The following is a 21,948-nucleotide window of genomic DNA, read 5'->3' on the forward strand; positions in this document are numbered from 1 at the left end:
TCCGTCGAACAAGTTGCTCGCGCAGCAGCTGCATCGGAGGCGATGGACAGGGTGTGAGTGATATCAGAGACGGCCAGGCGGAAGAGATGAAGAAGAAAATCTCACGTACCTCTAGTCGCCGCACGGAAGAAGGCCGTCGGTTCGTGCGCTCTCAAGAACTCGATGGCCTGTCAGAGGACGAACAGAAGGGAGACCATCTCTGTTGGCGGTTGGAGGGGGAGAGCCAGTCTCTACTGCGCCGCCTAGACCTGAATCCCCAGGCAATCCTCCACTAATGCGTCGAGTCGAGCAACGGAGAGCAGCGGATTCGATCGGAAGACGCACATGAAGAACACACGCGGGTTTCTATCTCAAATTTTTCATTTTTCCAATTTATAGGGCTCATCTCCGTCTCCTTTTAAGATTCCGAAGCGCATTAAATCTTTACATGCAACAATTAAAAAGGAACTCACCAATGCATATAATACTACTACTCATCTACTTCCTTCGTTCCCAAATATAAGTCTTTCTAGAGATTTCAACGAATGACTACATACAAAGCAAAATGAATAAATCTACATTCTAAACTATGTCTACATATATCCGTATGTTGTTATCCATTTGAAATGTCTAAAAAAACTTATATTTAGGAACAGAGGGAATAGTGGCCAAGCATGCATGCACTGCAATTAATCCAAATTAATGCATCAGCTTAGTTTGAGTAGTTTTGTAAAGTACGGGATAAATTCCTCCACTCATCATATATATATATGCCTTGGTTGATGAGATTTTAGATTTGAGCTCTATAAACCGAAAAGGAGGGAGTACCAGTCTACCGAAACACCAATCAACCCTTCTTTTTCGGGTGAAACACCAACAACAACGTGTTTCGATACAGCGGTGAAACGAAAATGGGAGTTTTTAGGTGGGAGTTTGATTTTTCTTTTTAGTCCAAAATCAATGTTGGGTGTGCATAAAAATGTATGACGTATACTACTACAATTTTTATTTGGTATATGTGCATAGAAATCAGGAATCCTGATTAATTCATGCAGTACATCCTCTCAAATTTCTCAAATAAATGTTCATGTAGTTTGAAATACGCAAACAGTTTTATTGAACGATGTATCCTCGTTTTGACATGAAATGTAAACCGCCATGATGGCTTTTCCTCAGAAAAAAAATACACAAACAATTTTATTGGGTATGTGCATACAAATAGTGTGATGATGTATACTACACTTTTTTTTTCTTCCGCAAAAAACCTCAGATAAGTAGCATGAACATTTTTTTTGTTCCCACGACAATTCTGGCAAATGCATGCTTAAAAGAGAAAATTAATTGTCATGAGTATTTTATAAGCCCCCTGCTTCCTGACATAGACCTCTCAAGCTAGTCTCTAGGGTTTCTTTGTGCCTAACACAACGTTTGAAAATGTCCATACAATGTAAAAAAACTGTTCCCCTAAAAAGATGTAAAACAATTGTTCACGAATTTTTTCATAAATGCTTCACGTGTTTCACATGTATTCAAAAAAATAATGCTCCATATGTATTTTTAAAAAAGTTTAACATGTATGCGAAAAAATATCCAAACTTGTATTTGAATAAATATTCACCATGTATTTTAAAAATTTCATCGTGTATCAAAAAGATATTCAAAGTGTATACGAAAAATGTGTAACATGTATTCGAATAATGTTCAACATTTATTTGAAAAAATATTCATCATGTATTTTTCAAAAAATTCAAGGTGTATTCTGAAAAATGTTTGACATGTATTTGAAAAAGTTCAACGTGTATTTGAAAGCAAATTGACAAGTATTCAAAACAATATTCAAACACGTATTTGAAAAATGTTCAACATATATCAAAAGAAGTATGATGCGTACAGTGTGTATTTAAAAAACGAAAAATCAAAAGTAAAAATAAAGAACAAATCGAAAAAGATGAAAGAAAAATTGATAATAAAACGTAAAAGAAAAACACATAACAGAAAAACGTCTGGAACCTTCCCAAAATCATCCAAAAGCGATGGAAGGTTCCACAAACCAGTGCAAAACAGTTTACTAGAGTACATTATATTGGGCGGGCACATCTTAGGGATGGCCTACTGCATGAAAGTACTCTATCTCGCGGTAGGCGAGACATAGCTCTCACGCACGGATTCATGGATCCAGCTCGGACGGGGTTGGGCAGTAGTAAGCTTGGCTGGAAGATCCTTGTTGCTCCTAGGACGACAACTGATGTGCAATGTTCTGTTCAGAGAAGAAAATGATATGCACAAACAGCTGCAGATAGCCAGGGTGTGATATTTGTCAAGTAAATCATAATAATAGTTATCTGTACAATCCTAATACACAGCCTTCAACTTGCTCTTAGGGGCAGTCGAGTGTGAGGTCGCAAGGATCTTTGCACAATCTCTGACTGAAATCACCACAGAAAAGGTCACGAAGAGATTTCAGTAAAGCCAGTAGCGTGGATGCTTACATTTGCTGTGATTCATTAGAGCCAGTGTGGTGCTCGAGAGTGTCTTCTTGAGGGTGAGCCTGGCTGCATAGACAGCAGCAGAACCACCATCAATAAGGGCACATTTCCATTATTTAAAATAGCAGAGCAAGAAAAATACCAATACAATCAGATTCTTGTCTTCTTTTTTGGAACAAGTTGCATGTGCTCTGCTGCCTATAAACAAGACCACAGCTGAAAATCTCGAGAGAAAGGACAGGGCACTGAGGAGCTCGGGGGCGACTGTTTCACTGGCATGAGCTGTAGCCAAGATGGCGGCGACGATAACAGGGTCAAGTACGAGGAGATACATCAAGATTGGCGACATCAAGGTTGCGGGCGGGGTCAAGGACGAAGCAGGAGACAGTCTGCAGGTTGCAGACAGAGCCGGCGTCGAGGTTGGCAATGGCCGACAGGGCGGACAGATGGACAGTAGGGAATTTACCTCATGTACGAAAGATCCTAATTCAACCACTCAAATGTGACCTTTTGCGAGTCACATGCGTAGCCCCCTTTCCATTAGGCTAGTCATAATGGGAGTAAGGCTGGTCATAATAGGCAGGAACTTATGAGTAACATCACACACTCCAATGCAATTTTGCTTATGTGGCACATATTTAATGAAGAGAGAGCTTCTTGTGGTAACTAGCTAAGTTACCGGAACATCACACACTCCAAGAAACAATGAGTCTATATCCTAATAAATACATCGTTGCATGATACTACATACATGTTCCTACCCACTATGGAGGTAGTAACATAGTCTACGGAAGTGTGTAGGTTACTAGCTTATGTTCCTGCCCATTATGACCAGCCTAACTTAGGTAGTAACATAGCGCACTTCGAGAAATTTTTGCTTACGTGACATGTAGTTAATAAGAAGTGGTAACATAATATGTTATTGTAACATAGCGCTTCCCAAGACAAAATGAGTCTACAAGCCATTAAATGAAGCCACATATGACACTACTAATATGTTACTTTGCACTATGAAGATAGTAACTTAGACTAGTGTCATATGCATGACACTAGTATAAGTTACTCCCCACTATGACCAACCTTAGTTTGCATAAGAAGAATACAACATGCTTTCAATGACTTGAGATCATTGCATGCAATGCTATTAATTAGCAAAAAGACATTAAGTTCTCTCGTTTTCCCCTCCGCCTTGGTTGCGGTGCACAACCTAAGATGACTTGTACACCTAGACGGAGGGAGTATAGTGTTGAACTACCTATATATAGCTAATGGCACATCTATCTCAGTCAGGTCTAGTGTAACTGAATGGACACAATTAGGGAAAAACATGGTTACCAAGTGCGGAAAACCAAAGATGTGTAAGCAAAGCAACGAACTAGATGTGTTTTATGTCATCACCACTACCACCGCCACCACCACCACCACAAGAACAACAACAAAACTGAAATGTCAGGGCGTCATGGAAGTTACTGGATATAAAAGAACAGGTGCCATGATGCATAAGTTCAACTAGATGCTCAGGTTTCTGAAACATATAAATAGAACATAGACCTTCAAAAGGTAAACCAGTTGAGGCCTGACAAGGAGTTCAGTAAATGGCCAAACGTGCAACATGACTTCATATGAATGGAACAGGGACAAGCACACAATCCAGATAGGCCAAAACGCAGCAACTTGATGCTAGCAAGATTAATTAGGGGACATGGAAGTCTGAATAACCAGGAATAGCAAACCATCTGATTTAGTCATACAGCTCCCTCCGCTCGAAGCTGAAGGCTGCACAAACAATAAAAAGACACAGTGAGCACGTGGAGTGCAGATTAAGACATGAGAAGGTACGATCAGATAGCAAGCGGCAATGAAGTGCAGCTAATACTGTATAAGAATTTGTTTTGGAAGATTGGATGAACATAATTTGTTTTGGAAGATTGGATGAACATACAACTTCATCTGGTTATGCATATATTGGAAGGATGTGCTATTAAATGATTAATTTCACCTAAATAGTGAAAATACCTCAAATTGTTATGTGCTTATTTTACCTTTTCCACTTGCTTTGGCCTAATGGCATTTTTAGTAGCATATGTAAAGTGGAGATGATATAACATTCTAATTGAGTTTTTTCATTCCTAAACGTACAAACAGTTCAACGTCTACTTTTCAAAATTAAATATAGTTTAATGTTCAGTATTTGATTCCACTAACACATGCAGACTACATAAACATTGGTGAATTGTAAAATAGCTACTTACAGGGATACTAAAAAGGTTTGATGTTGATTTGAGCAGGAGTCACTCCATGAGTACCAAGGATCTTCACAATTTGACAAATCATTTTATCTTTCCTGCAATAATGGATTTCAACTACCTTGAGCTATTTCGACACCAAGAAATATTCTGATGGGCTGTAGCTTTCACTTGATTCAATGACAAAATTCTGTCACAAACATAACATTTACACAAATGAATCAGCTGTACATGGTACCTTCGAGTATAAAGCTATCATATATGATAAAAACATATACCCTGTGATTTTGAAGATGAAGGGCGAGCTTTTCTAAATTTGGCGAGTGCTGAAGAAAGTGAAGTAGTCCAGTGAAGTTTGCAGTCAGACACCATTCATTGAGCAACACGGTTTTTAGCTTGCTAAACAAAGGGCACCATTTTAAGTCCTTTCTGAAAATCTTAACAAAATGTAGATAATTAAAGAACAATTAAAGTTATAACTTTAGGAGACATGAGTCAATAATGATGAGTTGAATAAGACCTATTGAGCTTTGATTTCAAGTAACTAATTATGAGCAGATAGAGAGATACACAAACCAGATTTTACAAGTTTTTGGTTTACTCAAACAAGGAATGTATATTATCCCATACTATCTAAAGTGTTGCATAAACTAAGATGGCTATCAACCATCAATAAACCGTAATGAACTCTCATCTTCAAAACCCTATTCTAGGAGATGTCTGCATAGAAAGATGATGACAAGAAAGAGTGGATTCATGAAAAACATTTAACTGGATATTAGGAACAAGTTTGACATTCATACTTTGATTCGCTGATATTTGATACAAGGATGATGTTGGATGGCAATCAAGACAAGGAGTTAGCAAAAGATAAAACATACCATAGAATATTTGCTTATCAGCGTTAAATTCGTAGCACCCGACAGACCTTCAAGAAGCACAGAGCAATCATCTTCTACATAGCATCCTTCACATGACTCAACGCCGCAATCCCCAAGGTACTTAAAATTATCACAACTATCATTGCATTGAAAGCCAATAGTGATAGATGATGTTGCCAATGATGGCATGCTCTCAAGAATGGGAGTCCACTCTTCACAGTGTTGTAGTTCAAAGGTAACCAGACCTGGAGCAGAAAGGCGATTCCGTGGTGTGTGCATGGAAAGAAGGGTTGAATGTACGATTTTCAGATGTCGTAAATATCTGGGTAAGATATCCCCAAGGTTGACATGACAACAATCTATATCTAGCACCTATAGTGCTTGACAGCTCAAAAGATCTAGAGGGCTTTCACGATCAAAGTTCACATGATAAAGCATTAAATCTGTCAAGTGCCTGGAGATGACACTGTTGTTTGGTGGATCCAAATTACATTGATCTTCACCCCACATTAGAACTCAAAGCACCGACACCTGGCATGAGACAGCATACTGCACCCATGATTCAACATCACGGTGTGCCACTTCTTCTTCACCTACACCCAACCAGGTCATGCCGCCGATAGCATCCTCGGGCGCCGCCGCCTCATTACGTTGCAAGGCCACCTCAAAAACGGCCTGGACCGGTCCAGAACTTGGGTGTTGGAGGTGCTTCTGGACCACCCCGAGGATAGTGGGGGGACGATGGATATGATTCGTATGGGGATAGCCAACACTGTGGTTCGTCATCCACGGGAGGAGGTCGTGGGTATGCCTGGCAGAGTGATGGATCTGTTGAGAGACCTTTCCTCGGCCCTACGGGTGGTTTTGTCGAGGGAGCTTCTGGCCCAGACTACCGACAGAGAGGTGGAAATCATGGACCCCGTGGTGGTCATGGCGGGGGTCATGGTCGGTACCGTAACAGACAGCCTCCACCGGCAGCTGTTGACCATGAGGCCTCTGCCATGGCAACCGATCCCGTTCAGACGACTGACCTGTCTAGCTAGGCGTTGGATGTCGTGACGGCACTAGCTAACGCAGAGTTGCCTGGGACTGAGATTGCTTCTGAGACAGGAGACCGGACTGATTCAGAGAGGGCGTCCAAGTGGGCGTGTAAGAAGGAGAAGATGTTATGTTATTGATGTGGTGAGAAGGGACACTTCATTGCTGAGTGCGTGGCGGAGCTTTGTGATACGTGTGGGAAGCCAGCACATGCCATGGGGGATTGCACGTTCTTGCGTGATCACATTCCGGCTCTTACAATGTATGGAGTATATTGTGCTGAGTTGATGTTCTTTGAGTCCCCAGTTGCGAGAGAGATTCCGGTGGTGACACAGAGTTTGACCACTGGGATTGTGAAAGTTACACAGGGAGAGGTTTCCGAGGCTCAGATTGTGCAGAGGCTTCAGGAACTGGTTCCAGGTGACTTCCAGTGGGAGCTTGTCAGTACTGAGGCCAATGTGTTCAAGGTTGATTTCCCCACGTGGATGATTTACAGAAAGTGCTGAGCTTTGGGTTGTGCAGAGTTCCTGGCACTAAATGCATTTTGGAATTTTACGAGTGGAAGAAGGTGGAGCCACGGGGTAAGCCCCTTACTCAGGTTTGGTTGCGGTTCTCCGGGGCTCCATATGAGCCTTTGCAGGATGCTCGAGTTGTGGCTTGTATGGGTATCATGGTTGGGAACCCTGAGAGAGTGGATATGGCCTTTACCCGCGCTCATGGGGTGGCCCGACTTCTAGTGAGCGTTCTGGACATTGACTTTGTCCCTGATGTGGTCAACTGGACCTACAGAGGTGAGGTTTTTCCTCTTGAGATCGAGTTTGAGGATGCGGAACTGTTTGTTGAGGTAATAAATGTGACTGATGTGGATATGCATGAGGGTGATGACAGCGCGGGTACCAGGGGGCACCGACGGATGAGGCTGAACGAGAAGGGTCCAACGGATCGGGACCTGTTGCTCAGTTGCCCGTGGACAGGCCCGGAGTCGGGACGACACCATCAACCTCGGTGCCTATGAGCTCTCTGCGGTTTGGGTCGTTTGAGTCAGCTTCTGCCCCTCCCAGGCTCTGGAGTGATCGGGTGGATTCTGATGATGTGTTTGAGCGCACGCTACCTGAGTTGGAGCCTGTTGCTGTTGTTGGTCCCTTGATCGGAGGCTTGATGATGACCTTGGTGGGGGGAGGGGAGGTGGAGTCTGAGGTGACTTCTCTTTCCCCCGCTCTCCCAGCGGCCTCGTTCCGGGAGTTGGTGTTGTCTATGGAGGATGCTTCTAGGGGAGGGAGCCCGGGGCAGGTGACCATGACTTCCTTTCCTCCTATCCTGGCGCCGGCGATGCCGACGATGACCGGGGGTGGGGGAGGCGATCCGAGGCAGGTGGCCTTGGTCCCCTCATCTCCGGCGGCAGCATCTGTGGCCACTTCTCCAGTGGCGCAAGGTGGGGGTCTGGGGCAGGTGGCCTCGACCCCCCTTCCTCTTTGGCGGCCAGGAAGGCCGCGTCTCCTGTGGCTCCAGTGGCATCCTCTGGCCAGAGGGTTGGGGCGGCAGGAGCGCTCGGGCAGGCGTTCCCCTCTCCAGGCTTACTGGCGGCCCTGGATCGCGGTATGAGGCACGCATCTGTGGGGCCTGGTGGCCCACCGCCGCTTCCTCCGGTAACTCTGGTTGACCCTTCGTGGGATTCAGCGAGAGGTTTTACTTGGGAGGAGGTGATTGCTTTTGGTGGGATCCCAGACCCGGTCTCTGAGGGACGACGAATGAGTTGTCGTATCCAGGAGCACCCGAAGGTTGATGACATGCAGCAGAGGTGCACTATGCGGGCGGCCAAGCTTCATGACATTGAGGTCACTACGGGTATGTCTGTCAACGTTTCTAATTCAATTTTGCATTTTTCTAATGAGGAGATTATTCATAATGCAAACCAACTAGGTGTTTCGCTAGGGAGTAATGCTAGTGAAATATCCAATTCGGTTAATGATCTCCTAGATTTGGAGGCGGAGCACGCTTTGGAAACTATTCGAAACCTAGCAGCAGTAAAACCCATGAACAATGCAGAGATTGATGCGTTGGGGGTCAGGGTGCTCGATAATCTTTGTGCGGATCTTGCACCATCCACTCTTGAGTCGGAGGAAGAGGATGCAACTCTAGAGGAGGCTATCGGTAGACCCACTAAGCCCGGTTATGAGGACCGGATGGAGGATCAAAGTAGACCCAAACGCAAGTGGAAGCGGAAGATTTATCCCACTTCAGCGGTTCGTAGGAGTGCTAGGATTCAGACTACCAAAAAAATTCATGATGAAATATGAAAGGAATTTTTTGGAATAGCAGAGGTCTAAAAGACTTGGCTAAAAGGAGGTTTCTTGCCAAGGCGTCTATGGAGCATAGATTAGATTTTATTGCTCTCTCGAAAACTAGTAGAGATAATTTTGTGCCCCTATTTCTCAACACTTTATCGGACGATGTTGATTTTGATTGGCATTGCCTTCCTCCGCGAGGAAGATCGGGTGGGATCTTGCTTGGAGTGAGGTGTGATTCGTTGGAAGTCCAAAGTGTAGTGATGGGTGACTTCGCGGTTAAGTTTCGAGTCAGGTCCAAAGCTAATGGGTTTAACTGGGCTTTGGTGGGGGTGTATGGGGCCGCGAAGCCCGAGCTTAAACCGGAGTTTTTGGCGGACCTTGTTCGAATCTGCGGGTCCGAGCAGCTCCCAATTTTAGTTGGGGGTGATTTCAATATCATTAGGAGGAGAGAGGAGAAGAATAATGATAATTTTGATGGCAGATGGTCGTTTATGTTCAATAGCATTATTGAAAGCTTGGATCTGAGAGAGATAGAGCTTTCCGGTAGAAAATTTACTTGGGCTAATGCTTTGCCAAACCCGATGTATGAGAAGCTTGATCGAGTCATCGCGAGCGTCAAGTGGGAACAGAAGTTCCCTCTCGTAATGGTTCAGGCTCTCTCGCGCGGAATCTCGGATCACACTCCTTTATTCGTGGACTCAGGTGAGCCAAGCCATGTGGGAAACAAAAACACCTTTTCTTTCGAGCTGGCATGGTTTGAACGAGAAGGATTCTTGGATCTGATTGCCAGGGAATGGGCTAAGGATGCAGGAGGTAGGACTTCTGTTCAGCGTTGGCAGAATAAGATTAGGCATTTGAGAAGTTTCCTACGGAGATGGGCTAAGCACCTTAGTGGGATTTATAAGGTTGAAAAGGAAACGCTCCTTTCTCTTATTCAGACCCTAGATTTAAAAGCCGAGTCCACGATTTTGCAAGCCGCAGAGCTTCAGGTTAAACTAGATGCGGAGATGAGGTTGAAAGAACTTCTCCGCGAAGAAGAATTGAAGTGGGCATTGTGGGCTAAGGTCCGCAAAGCTGTCCAGGGGACGCGAATACTCAATTCTTCCACTTGATTGCTAATGGCAAGCACAGAAAGAAGAGAATCTTTTAGCTTGAACAAGATGAAGGAACTATTTTAGAACAGGACAACCTAAAACTTTATATAACCGAGTATTATAAGCAGTTATTTGGACCTCCGGAGGATAGTTGTGTGTCCCTCGATGAGTCCAGGATTGAGGATGTGCCTCAACTAACTGCTACTGATAATGATATTTTGGTTGCCCCGTTCTCGGAGAAGGAGGTGTATGATGCTATAGCACAGATGAAAAACAATAAGGCTCCCGGGCCAGATGGTTTCCCGGCGGAGTTTTACAAAAAGTGTTGGCATATTATTAAGGGGGATTTGCTATCAATGTTCAATGATCTATTCTCTGGACAGCTTCAGTTATTTCAATTAAATTTTGGAACAATAACACTGCTTCCTAAGAAAACGGACGTGATGAGAATTGAGCAGTTCAGGCCGATCTGCCTTCTCAATGTTAGTTTCAAAATCTTCACCAAGGTTGGGACTAATCGGCTCTCACAGATTGCGCATTCTGTGGTGCAGCATTCCCAAACTGCTTTCATGCCGGACAGAAACATCCTAGAAGGGGTGGTGGTCCTTCATGAAACTCTCCATGAAATCCACTCGAAAAAATTAGATGGAGTTGTTTTTAAGGTGGATTTCGAGAAAGCGTACGATAAGGTCAAATGGCCATTCCTCCAACAGGCATTGTGTATGAAAGGTTTTGATGAAGCCTGGCGACGCCAGGTTGAATCGTTTACGCAAAAAGGGAGTGTTCGAATTAAAGTGAATGATGAAATAGGTCATTATTTTGAGACACATAAAGGCCTGAGACAAGGGGATCCGATGTCCCCTATCCTATTCAACATTGTAGTTGACATGTTGGCAATTATGAATTTATGATAGGAAGGGCTAAGGAAACTGGTCAAGTGGGTGGCCTAGTTCCTCATCTCGTTGATGGAGGTGTGTCCATCCTTCAGTACGCCGATGATACAATCATCTTTATAGAGCATGACTTGGCCAAAGCGAGAAATATGAAGTTGGTGTTATGCCTATTTGAACAATTGACCAGGTTAAAGATTAACTTTTACAAAAGCGAGTTGTTCTGCTTTGGTAGAGCCAAGGACGAACAAGAGGCATATAGGCAATTGTTTGGGTGCGATTTGGGGGCTTTACCTTTCACATACTTAGGAATACCAATCCACCATCGTAGGCTGACAAACAGAGAATGGAAGTGCATCGAGGACCGATTTGAAAAGAAACTGAGTTGCTGGAAGGGCAAGCTCATGTCATACGGAGGCCGATTAATTCTGATAAATTCAGTTCTCACGAGTATGCCTATGTTTCTTTTGTCTTTATTCGAAGTCCCAGTTGGAGTCAGGAAAATACTGGACTTTTATCAATCACGATTCTTTTGGCAGGGTGATGAACTAAAATGAAAATACCGTCTAGCCAAATGAGATATCATCTGTAGACCGAAAGACCAAGGGGGTCTTAGTATCGAGAATCCTGAAGTTAAGAACAGATGTCTTCTCAGTAAGTGGATGTGGAAGTTATCAAGTGAGAATGATGCCACTTGGGTGCAAATTCTCCGTAGCAAGTATCTTCAAACCAAAACTTTGTCTCAGGTGACAGTAAGGCCGACTGACTCAGGGCTTATGAAAGTCAAATCATCCCTATTTAATAGGACAAAGTTTATTATTGGCAATGGTGCTAGTACGAGATTCTGGGAGGATACTTGGCTCAGAGGGACACCCTTGCCATTCAATACACATCTTTGTATCGTATTGTTCAACGACGTGAGGTGTTCGTTGCAACGATATTTCAATCAATCCCCCTTAATATTCAGTTCAGAAGGGCGCTAGTGGGCAATCGTTGGGAAGAATGGCTCCGTCTAGTAAGTAGACTGATGGAGGTTCAGATTTCTCAACAATCCGATGAATTACGCTGGAAGCTTACTAGGTCTGGAGTATTTTCAGTTAAATCAATGTATGTTGACGCTATCAATTCAAGCTTGCTTCCTAGTTTCAAACATGTTTGGGCTGTCAAAGTTTCTTTGAAAATTAAAGTGTTTATGTGCTTTGTCTATAAACAAGTTATTTTAACTAAGAACAACTTGACAAATCGTAATTAGACAGGACCTACTAGGTGTAGTTTCTGTGATCGGGATGAGTCGATCAAACACCTTTTTCTTGATTGCCCGCTAGCCAAAGTTTTATGGCGGACGGTCCATATTGCTTTTAATATTACTCCACCGAATTCTGTCAACACGTTATTTGGAACGTGGCTTAACGAGATAGAGCCCGATTTAGCTAGAATATTCGCGTAGGAGTCTGCGCCTTGTTGTGGGCTCTCTGAAATTGCAGAAATGATTTGGTTTTTAACAGGACAACACGCATTCATTTTTTGCAGGTTATTTTCCGAGCCACGTCGTTGATCCGTTTGTGGTCGTTACTCACTCCGGCGAAGGCCAGGGAGCGTTTGGTTACTGAATCTATCGGCTGGGAGATGGTAGCTCAGGATATCTTCAACCGTTTTGGATGGCGGTCATGTAATAGGATAGGCAATTAGTTTACCCATATCTCTTTTTGCCAGCCGGTTGTGGCGTCCTTTATTTGGCTAGTCTGTCTTCTAGCTTTTTTGGTTCTGTGTGAGCTCTTTTTTATTTTTATTTGAAGACTTCAAGATTTTGTTTGAACCTATTTATTTGTTTAATTAAAAAGGCCGTATGCATCTTTTTAATGCAGAGGCCGGAAAGCCCTCTTTTCGAAAAAAATGACATTCATGAAGAGGTGAGGTCTGGTCACAACACTCGAGCACCTTATTCACAAAATTATTGAAGTTCTCAGCGCATCCGAACTGGGAAGAAGGACGGAAACGCAGGACCGGCACGGATTTCCAGAGGTTGCGCCAGCGGCGAGCGAGCACGGACGTCCTCACGACATCTCGCGCGTCCAGGAACGACAGTAGCAGCTCGAGCACATGCTCCGGGAGGTCCTCGAAGCGGTCCTTGCCGCCAGCCACAGCCACCTTATTGCTGTCAGCCATTCCGTCGAACAGGTGGCTCGCGCCACAGCTGCCGAGGAGATGAACACGTAATAAGCAAGATCACCATCAGCCAAGAAGATGAAAAAGATAACCTCACGTACCTCTAGTCGCCGGGCCTCGCCGACGGCACGCCGTGGTCAGTGAGTTCGTACTAAACAACCCGACCGGGCCGGCACGAGCAGAGTTACAGAAGGGAGCCCTCCCTAGGCCATCTCCGTTCTCGGCTGGAGGGCAGACGAAGGCGACGGAGAGGCAGTTTATACCGCATCGCCTAGTCCGCAGTCCCCGCGCATGTGCCTCAAGCAAAGGAGAGGAGAGGAGAGGAAGACGAGACGAGACGACGAGCAACGAAAGGCGAGAGCATTCATACTAACGTGAGAAAACAATTGCCTACAAAATTGATGGACATGGGCATGTACATATCAAAATTTTCATATTGTTTCGACATTTCCAAACTTTTTTTGCGAGCAAGCAAACTTTCTTCTTGTAGAAGTCATTGCAGAGGTCGATGATGTTTTATATTCAATGTATAAAAACAACTATATCCTAAATAATACGAAATAAAAAATAGTCTACAAAAAGTGAGCCTAAACAATAGTATTAATTAAAAAAAATAGCCTACAATTGTCTACATAATCTGGCTCAAATTATGAACAGTGTAAATATACTTCAGATTTTGAATAACAGTTGCATATCTCGAATCATATATCTTATTTAGAACTGCCACAGATAAATTTCAGGAGACACGTATATACACCAGGAGTCCAACACCATGGTGTGTCGCACAAGTGGTAGGGACTGATAAAGAGATCCTAGTAATAGTTATCTATTGAATCCTAATACACTAGCTTCAACCTGCTCTTAGAGTGTGAGGTTTGCAAAATCTCTGACTGAAATCATCACAGAGAAGGTCCGTCACGAGAGATTTCAGTAAAGCTGGCCAGTAGCGTGGACGCTTACATTAACTGTGTTTCACTGGAGCCAATGTGGTGCTCTAGAGGGTGAGCCTGGCCCTGGCTGCACTACCATCAATGGCACATTTGCATTAGTTAACTCTCTTCTGCACTCAATAGCAAAACATGAAAAATGTAACAAAGTGTGCTCTGCTGCCTGTGAATAGCAGAGCAAGAAATCAAATTGTGCCATCATTCAAAGTGTGCATTTGCTACGTTGATATCTTGCCCAGGAGAAAGGAATAATTCTACTCCATGACATGCTCGGCCCACCCAGAAAGTCAGCCAAGTTGCAACATAGCAGGTTGTTACTCCAAAAGCAAGCCATGACCAGCAACATAGCTTGTACCGATCATTGTTAACGGAAAATGGAGCCAGACTAACTGCACTTCGGTATTATGAAGGCCACAAATTGAAGTGTTGAACTACTTATATATAGCTAATGGCATGCACATTGATCTCATTCTCGTCCCGTAGAACCGATCGAGCAGAATGACAAACAAGCATGCTTAGCAAGTGCGGAGTGCCAAACATGTGACGCGAAGAAACCAAGTAATCACAACAAAAAAAACTAAAGCAGTATCATGGCGTCATGAATGTTTACTCCATATAACAGTGCAGGTACCATTTTACACAAGTTAAGCTAGACATACAAGTTGCTTATAAACATATAATAGATCATAGGCCTTCAATAGGTAAATCAGTCGAGGCCTGACACCGGCCAAAGGTGCAACATTACTGCATCGACATTTGAACCTACTCAAACTGCGTCTCGACGGGAGTTCTTCCTGCATATGGATGGAACAGGACATGCGCACGATCCAGGTAGACAAAACGTAGAAAGCCTATGCTGCCAACATTGATTCAGGGACACCAAAGCCTGAATAACCAGGAATAGTAGACCATCTGATCTACTTCGGCTGCTCGAAACTGAACCCTGCGTGAACCATAGAGAGCACAATGAGCACATGAAAGTGCAGACCAAAACATGAGGAGGCACGGTCCACAGCAACCGGCACTGAAGTCAAGCAAATACTGCATAAAAAATTGTTTTGGAAAGATGAGCTATAAAATGATCCATTTCAACTAAATAGTGAACAAATGCCTCACATTGTTCATTTGCCTAATTTTCTTTTTTCACTTGCTTTGGCCTAATCCCATTTTCAGTAAAAATATAAAACTTCCTTTGGAAAAATATAATTTTCAATAAAATATGTAACGTGGATATCATACAACATTCAAATAGACTTTTTTAATTTCTCAATTTACTAATAATTTAAAGTCCATTAGGTTTACTTTTTGATTTTAATGGCACATATGCAGACTACATAAACATTAGCAAATTGTAGTATTAGTTACTTACTGAAAGAACATCAAAAATCATGTTTGATGCTAATTTGCGCAGAAGTTACTCCATGAATACCAAGGATGTTCACAATTTGATTAATCCATTCAGACTCCTTCCTACAATAGATTTCAACTACCTTCAGATGCTTCGACACCAAGAAATATTCTGCTGGGTTGTAGCTTCCACTTGATATGATGTCCAAATACTGTTGAAAACATATGATTTTACTCAAATGAATCAGCTATAAATGTTAGGTTCAGCGACAAAAGCTATCATATATGAAAAAACATATACCTCGTGAGATGGAAGTTGAAGGGCAAGCTTTTCAAGAATTGGTGTGTGCTGAAGAAAGTAAAGTAGTCCAGCAAAGTTTGCAGTCAGACACCAATCATTGAACAACACAGTTTTTAGCTTGCTAAACATAGGGTTCCATCTCAAGTCCTTTCTGAAAATCTTAACAAATTGCAGGGAATTTAAAAACAACACAAGTTATTACTCTCTACGCTCACAAATATAAGGTGTTTTAGATATTTCAATATGGACTACACACGGACTGAAATTAGTGAACAACCATGCTAAAACATGTCTACATACATCCGATTCAGAAAAAAGTCTGAACATCTTATATTTGTGAAAGGAGGCAGTACTTCAGAAAACATGATTCAGTAATGCAGATTTGAATAAGGTTTCTTGAGTTTTTATTTCAGGTAATCAATTTTGAGCATATAGAGAGCTACACAAACCAGATTTTACAAGTTTTTGGTCTAGTCAAAAAACATATCTTAATCATATGCTTATTATGTATAGTACGAGGTGAGGAGTATCAACTATCAATAAATTATAATGTAGTGCCATCTTCACAACCCAATTATTGGAGATGTCACATGATGACCATAAGAGTATACTTATTTGTGAAAAACACACAATTGGACATTACAAACAAGTCTAACATGCATGTTTTGGTTAGTTGATACTATTTGATACGTGCATGCAAATGTTGGATGGCAATCAACAAAAGGAGTTAGAAAAGGAGCAAACATACCACAGAATATTCACTTATCAGCTCTAAATTCGTAGCAGATGCCAACCCTTCAAGAAGTAGACAACGATCATCTTCACCATAGCATCCTTCACATGACCCATCACCACAATCCCCACGGTACTCATTATACATACAAACATCTTCACAATTCATGTTAATCCTGATGAATGATGTCACCAATGATGGCAAGCTCTCAAGCAACGGAGTCCACCCCTCTCAAGCAACGGAGTCCACCCCACGGTACTCATTATACATACAAACATCTTCACAATTCATGTTAATCCTGATGAATGATGTCACCAATGATGGCAAGCTCTCAAGCAACGGAGTCCACCCCACACAGTCAGCTAGTTCAAAGGTAAGCAAATGCAATTGCGTCGTGTATCCCATTTCCAGTCCCAGGAAAAAATCTTGATTCCCTGGCTTTCAGATGTCGTAAAGATTTGGGTAAGATATCCCCAAGGTTGATAGTACAGTCCTCCATCTCTAACACCTCTAGTGCCTCGCAGCTGAAAAGATCTAGAGGGCCTTCGTAAAATACCAGCTAATAAAGCTCTAGCCTTGTCAAGTGCTTGGAGATGACACTGCTGCTGGATAGCTCCATATAATTATCACCCCAGTTTAGAACTCGAAGCACTGGCACTCGGCACAAGACAGCATACTGGACCCACGATTCAACTTCACGGCGTGCCTTACCGTTTTTGTCCTCACGATCGAACCTCCCATAGTAGTATTTTGAAATAAAAAAGATCTCACATTCATGAAGATGGGATGTTCTGTCACGGTGCTCAAGCAGCTTATTGACGAAATTGCTGAAAACCTGGGCACTCTCGAACTGAGAACCGTCAAGGCGCAAGGCTGGCACGGACTTCCATAGGGTGCGCCAGCGGGGAGCGAGCACGGATGTCCTCACTGTTGGAATAATTATGCATCTCTGGGATGCCATTAGCAGGAACAGATTGCACCTAGATCACCTCACAACATGAACAGAGAAGGGTTTAGGGTTTGTTTACATGTCACGGGAGTGGACATGATCGCCTGCTCGGTGCAGGCGTGATGCAGGGGTGATGTAGTCGAAGTAGATGTTCTCCTCGACGTCCTGATTCCTTCAGGACGCCACCGGCACTGCCCAGGGACAGCGGCGGCGGCTGGCTTAGGTCTTCCCGTCGCTGCAGCACTCCCCTTGATCGGATGGGGTGAGAGAATATCGGGAGGAGAGTAAACCTTACGTGAATTGTGATCTCGCAGGTGCCCAGCTCTCTCCCGTATCCCTTATAATATGGCGCTGGCGACAGGGGACCCAAAACCTGAGTTGGTTTTTGGGCGCCCCCGATCAGGGCGCGTTAGTTCTGATCGAGGCTCACGTACGTTGGTACGTGGACCCCTTCACTTATCGTTATCCCTTTATCTTTTTTTTTCTGTTAGACTAATAGATCTAACTGGCCTGTTTAAGCCGTCAGATCAAAACCAACATTCTCCCCCTTGATCGTTAGGCTTAACTTCATTCGCCCATTCTACATAGGAATGATGTACCAAAGTGAGGTGTTACAACAGCTCAAAACGCCATAGAACCTCAACACTTATAGTACACCCGCCTATTTCGAAATGGAAAACATTTTACTAATTGGGGAGTGGTTTATTTTAATGGTCCTCTTATTCCAGAATCATCAGGCCTCCAGTAGTCCCATGCCGGCAACATGCTCACGAAAGATACTGGGTGGTAAGCCTTTTGTTAGCGGATCCGCAAGCATATGCTTCGTTCTTATATGTTTAACATCAACTGTTTGATCCTGGATTCTATCTTTCACAACACGATACTTTATGTCAATGTGTCTGGCAGCATTACTTGACCTGTTGTTACTCGTATAGAAAACTGCTGGTTCATTATCGCAGTACAATAAAATTGGTTTAGATATGCTGTCAACCACTTTAAGTCCGGGTATAAAATTCTTTAGCCATACAGCCTGCCCGGTGGCCTCATAACATGCTACAAATTCTGCTTGCATCGTAGATCCAGCAGTTAACGTTTGTTTGGAGCTTTTCCACGATATAGCTCCTCCCGCGAGTGTGAATATATAACCTGACGTGGATCTCATACTATCCACACACCCGGCAAAATCAGAGTCTGAATAACCAACAATTTCTAGGTTATCAGTTCTTTTATATGTAAGCATGAAGTCCTTAGTTCCTTGCATATAACGCAAGACTTTCTTTGCGGCCTTCCAGTGGTCCGGTCCTGGATTTGATTGGTATCTGCCAAGCACCCCGGTTACAAAACATAAGTCTGGGCGTGTACACACTTGAGCATACATGATGCTTCCAACAGCTGAAGCATAAGGAACCGACTTCATCTGATCAGTTTCACATTGGTTCCTCGGACATTGAAATGTCCCAAACTTATCGCCCTTAACTATAGGAGCAGGTGAGGGTGAGCACTTATGCATATTGAATTTTTTCAGTACTCTCTCAAAGTATGCCTTTTGAGATAGTCCTAACGTTCCTCTGGACCTATCTCGATGAATCTCGATGCCGAGGACATACGAGGCTTCACCAAGATCTTTCATATCAAAACTGGATGACAGAAAATTCTTGGTCTCATGCAGCATATCCTTATCGCTACATGCCAACAATATGTCATCAACGTATAGGACTAAAAATGTGAACCTACTGCCTTTAAACTTAACGTATATGCAGTTGTCCACAACATTTTCGGTGAAACCAAAAGTTTTGATAATTTTATCAAACTTGAGGTACCACTCTCTTGAAGCTTGCTTCAAGCCATAAATTGATTTCTTTAGACGACATGCTAAATGTTCCTTTCCTTCCACAACAAAGCCTTCTGGCTGAGCCATGTAGACATCTTCTTTTAAGTCACCATTTAGAAATGCCGTTTTAACATCCATTTGGTGTAGTTCCAGGTCGTAATGAGCTACTAATGCCATTATGATTCTGAAAGAATCCTTGGTTGACACAGGAGAGAAAGTTTGCTTATAATCAATGCCTTCTCTCTGTGTATACCCTTTTGCCACTAGCCTTGCCTTGAACCGTTCGACATTCCCTTTGGAATCATACTTGGTTTTGTAGACCCACTTGCAGCCTACTTTCTTAGCTCCATCGGGAACTTCTACTAAGTCCCATACATCGTTTGAGCCCATAGATTTCAACTCGTCTTCCATGGCAACCAACCATTTGGACGAATTTTCGCTTTTAATGGCTTCCTTATATGAGGTTGGATCCTCCACCTTTCCCATATCATTCATGTCCTCCATCAAAAAAGTGATATAATCATCTGATATGGCTTTCTTCCTCTCACGTCGTGGTCTACCCATGGGCGGAGGTGGTGGTGGAACATCATCATTTTCATTATTTTCTCGGAGATCCTCATTTGTGTTTGGATTCTCATTATTAGTTTCTGGATCACCATTCGACTGAGAGACTGAACCGTGAGATTCAGGATCATCAGATGTCACATTTCTTCGTATTGGAAAAACAATCTCTTGGATAGTCGGGGATGGAACACAAACCCGCTTCTCCTCAAGATTGATCTCCCTTAAATTTGTGACCTCATTATCCTCAAAAAATACCGCTTGTCTAGTCTCCACAAACTTGGTGGTGTGTCTTGGACAATAAAAACGATATCCCTTTCCCCTATGAGGGTATCCAACGAAGAAACAGCTAACTGTTTTTGGATCCAGTTTCTTAAGTTGTGGATTGAAAACTCTAGCTTCAGCAGGGCAACCCCACACCCGTAAGTAATTCAAGCTCGGTTTCTTTCCCGCCCACATCTCGTAAGGTGTGTTAGGTGCTGACTTAGTTGGAGCAAGATTTAGTATGTGTGCAGCTGTCTTTAATGCCTCTATCCAAAGGCTTACTGGTAAACTCGAGTGACTAAGCATGCTTCGCACCATATCCATAAGGGTGCGGTTGCGGCGCTCGGCCACACCATTTTGTTGTGGTTCACCAGGCATTGAGTACTGAGCAATGATTCCATTTTCAGATAAGAACTTGGCAAAAGGTCCAGGAATCTGCCCATAAGGAGCATGCCTACCATAATACTCTCCCCCGCGATCAGACCGTACAACTTTGATTTTTGCGTTCAGTTGATTTTCAACCTCCGCTTTATAGACTTTGAATTTCTCCAAAGCTTCCGATCGGTCACGTATGGGATAAATATACCCATAGCGGGAAAAGTCATCTGTGAATGTAATGAACGAATCAAAACCATCTACAGACTTAACATTAAGGGGTCCACATATGTCGGTGTGAATTAATTCTAAAACCCTTGTGGCTCTAACTGCTCCTTTCTTAATTGTTTTTGCAAATTTTCCTTTAATGCAGTCGACACATTTGTCTGCATCTGAGAAGTCTAATGGGAGGAGTATTTCATTTTTAACTAAGCGTTCCATTCTCCCCCTCGAAATGTGGCCCAAACGACAATGCCACAATTTCGAAGAATTACTTACTCCTTTCCATTTCTTCTCAACATTAATTTCATCACTCACATGCATAACTGAATCATTATGAAGAGATAACATGTATAGTTGGCCTCGTCTAACACCGATGCCTACATTCTTATTACATTTGATCAAAGCAAATTGTTTCTTGCCAAAATGGCACTCATACATATCATCATCTAAACGAGAAACTGAAATCAAATTCCTACTTAAGGTAGGCACATAAATAACATTATTCAATCTAAGAGTGTGGCCAGTGTGTAGCTCCAACGTGAGAGATCCCACAGCTTCAACATCGGCCTCAACTCCGTTCGCAACCTTAAGTTTTCTTGTTCCTCCTCTTATGGTTTGGATCGTATCGAATCCCTGCATAGAGTTAGCAACGTGAGTGGTTGCCCCTGAATCAATCCACCATGACTTTATTGAAAAATCAACATAAAGTGATTCATCTACAAAAGTAATTTCATCAATACCTCTTTTGTTCATCCATTTTAGAAAGCCTGGGCAGTCCCTTTGATAGTGTCCCTCTTCTTTGCAGAAGTTACAAGCATTTTCTCCAGCAGTGGAGCTGCTAGGAGCAGAAGAAGAACCACCGGCTTCTTTACCCTTGAATGCCTTAGGGTTGAATGGCTTAGTGCCTTCTTTCTTGACTTGCCTTTTCTGAGGCTTAGGGAAACCTTGTCCGTCATGCTTTCTCTTGTTAGAGCCAACATGAAAGACATGGTCTTTCTTCTGCCTCATGATCCTTTCTTCCTCCTGGACGATCCTTGCAGTCATCTCAGAGAGTGGCCATTTTTCCTTTAGAGAGTTATAGTTGACCTTAAATTGTTCAAACTCTTCAGGAAGAGACTCAAGAATAATTATGACAAGAAGGGCTTCACTTAAAGAACACTCCAAAGCCTTAAGCTTGGTGAAAGCATTTACCACCCTCAATATGTGCTGCCTAACATTTCCGTCAATAGTGTATTTCTGAAGAAGTTTAGCAAAAAGCTCATGAGCATACACTTTGTCGGAGCCTTTAAATTGCTCCTCCATTTCAGTGAGGAAATCTTTAGCAGTATCTTTCTTAGGAAGTGCTTCAGA

At 43.0% G+C, this 21,948-nt stretch overlaps 1 long non-coding RNA gene across 1 annotated transcript; it reads right to left on the bottom strand.

Moving 5' to 3' along the window:
* Positions 1-14,606: 14,606 nt before the first annotated feature.
* Positions 14,607-16,196, bottom strand: LOC123057653 (uncharacterized). The gene is made up of 2 exons (XR_006426900.1): positions 15,385-16,196; positions 14,607-14,958 (listed from the first exon to the last, which is right to left on the bottom strand). It is a non-coding gene; the product is annotated as an uncharacterized lncRNA (long non-coding RNA).
* Between the last annotated feature and the right edge of the window lie 5,752 nt (positions 16,197-21,948).

This window comes from Triticum aestivum, chromosome 3A (assembly GCF_018294505.1).
Source record: "Triticum aestivum cultivar Chinese Spring chromosome 3A, IWGSC CS RefSeq v2.1, whole genome shotgun sequence".
Taxonomy (NCBI): domain Eukaryota; kingdom Viridiplantae; phylum Streptophyta; class Magnoliopsida; order Poales; family Poaceae; genus Triticum; species Triticum aestivum.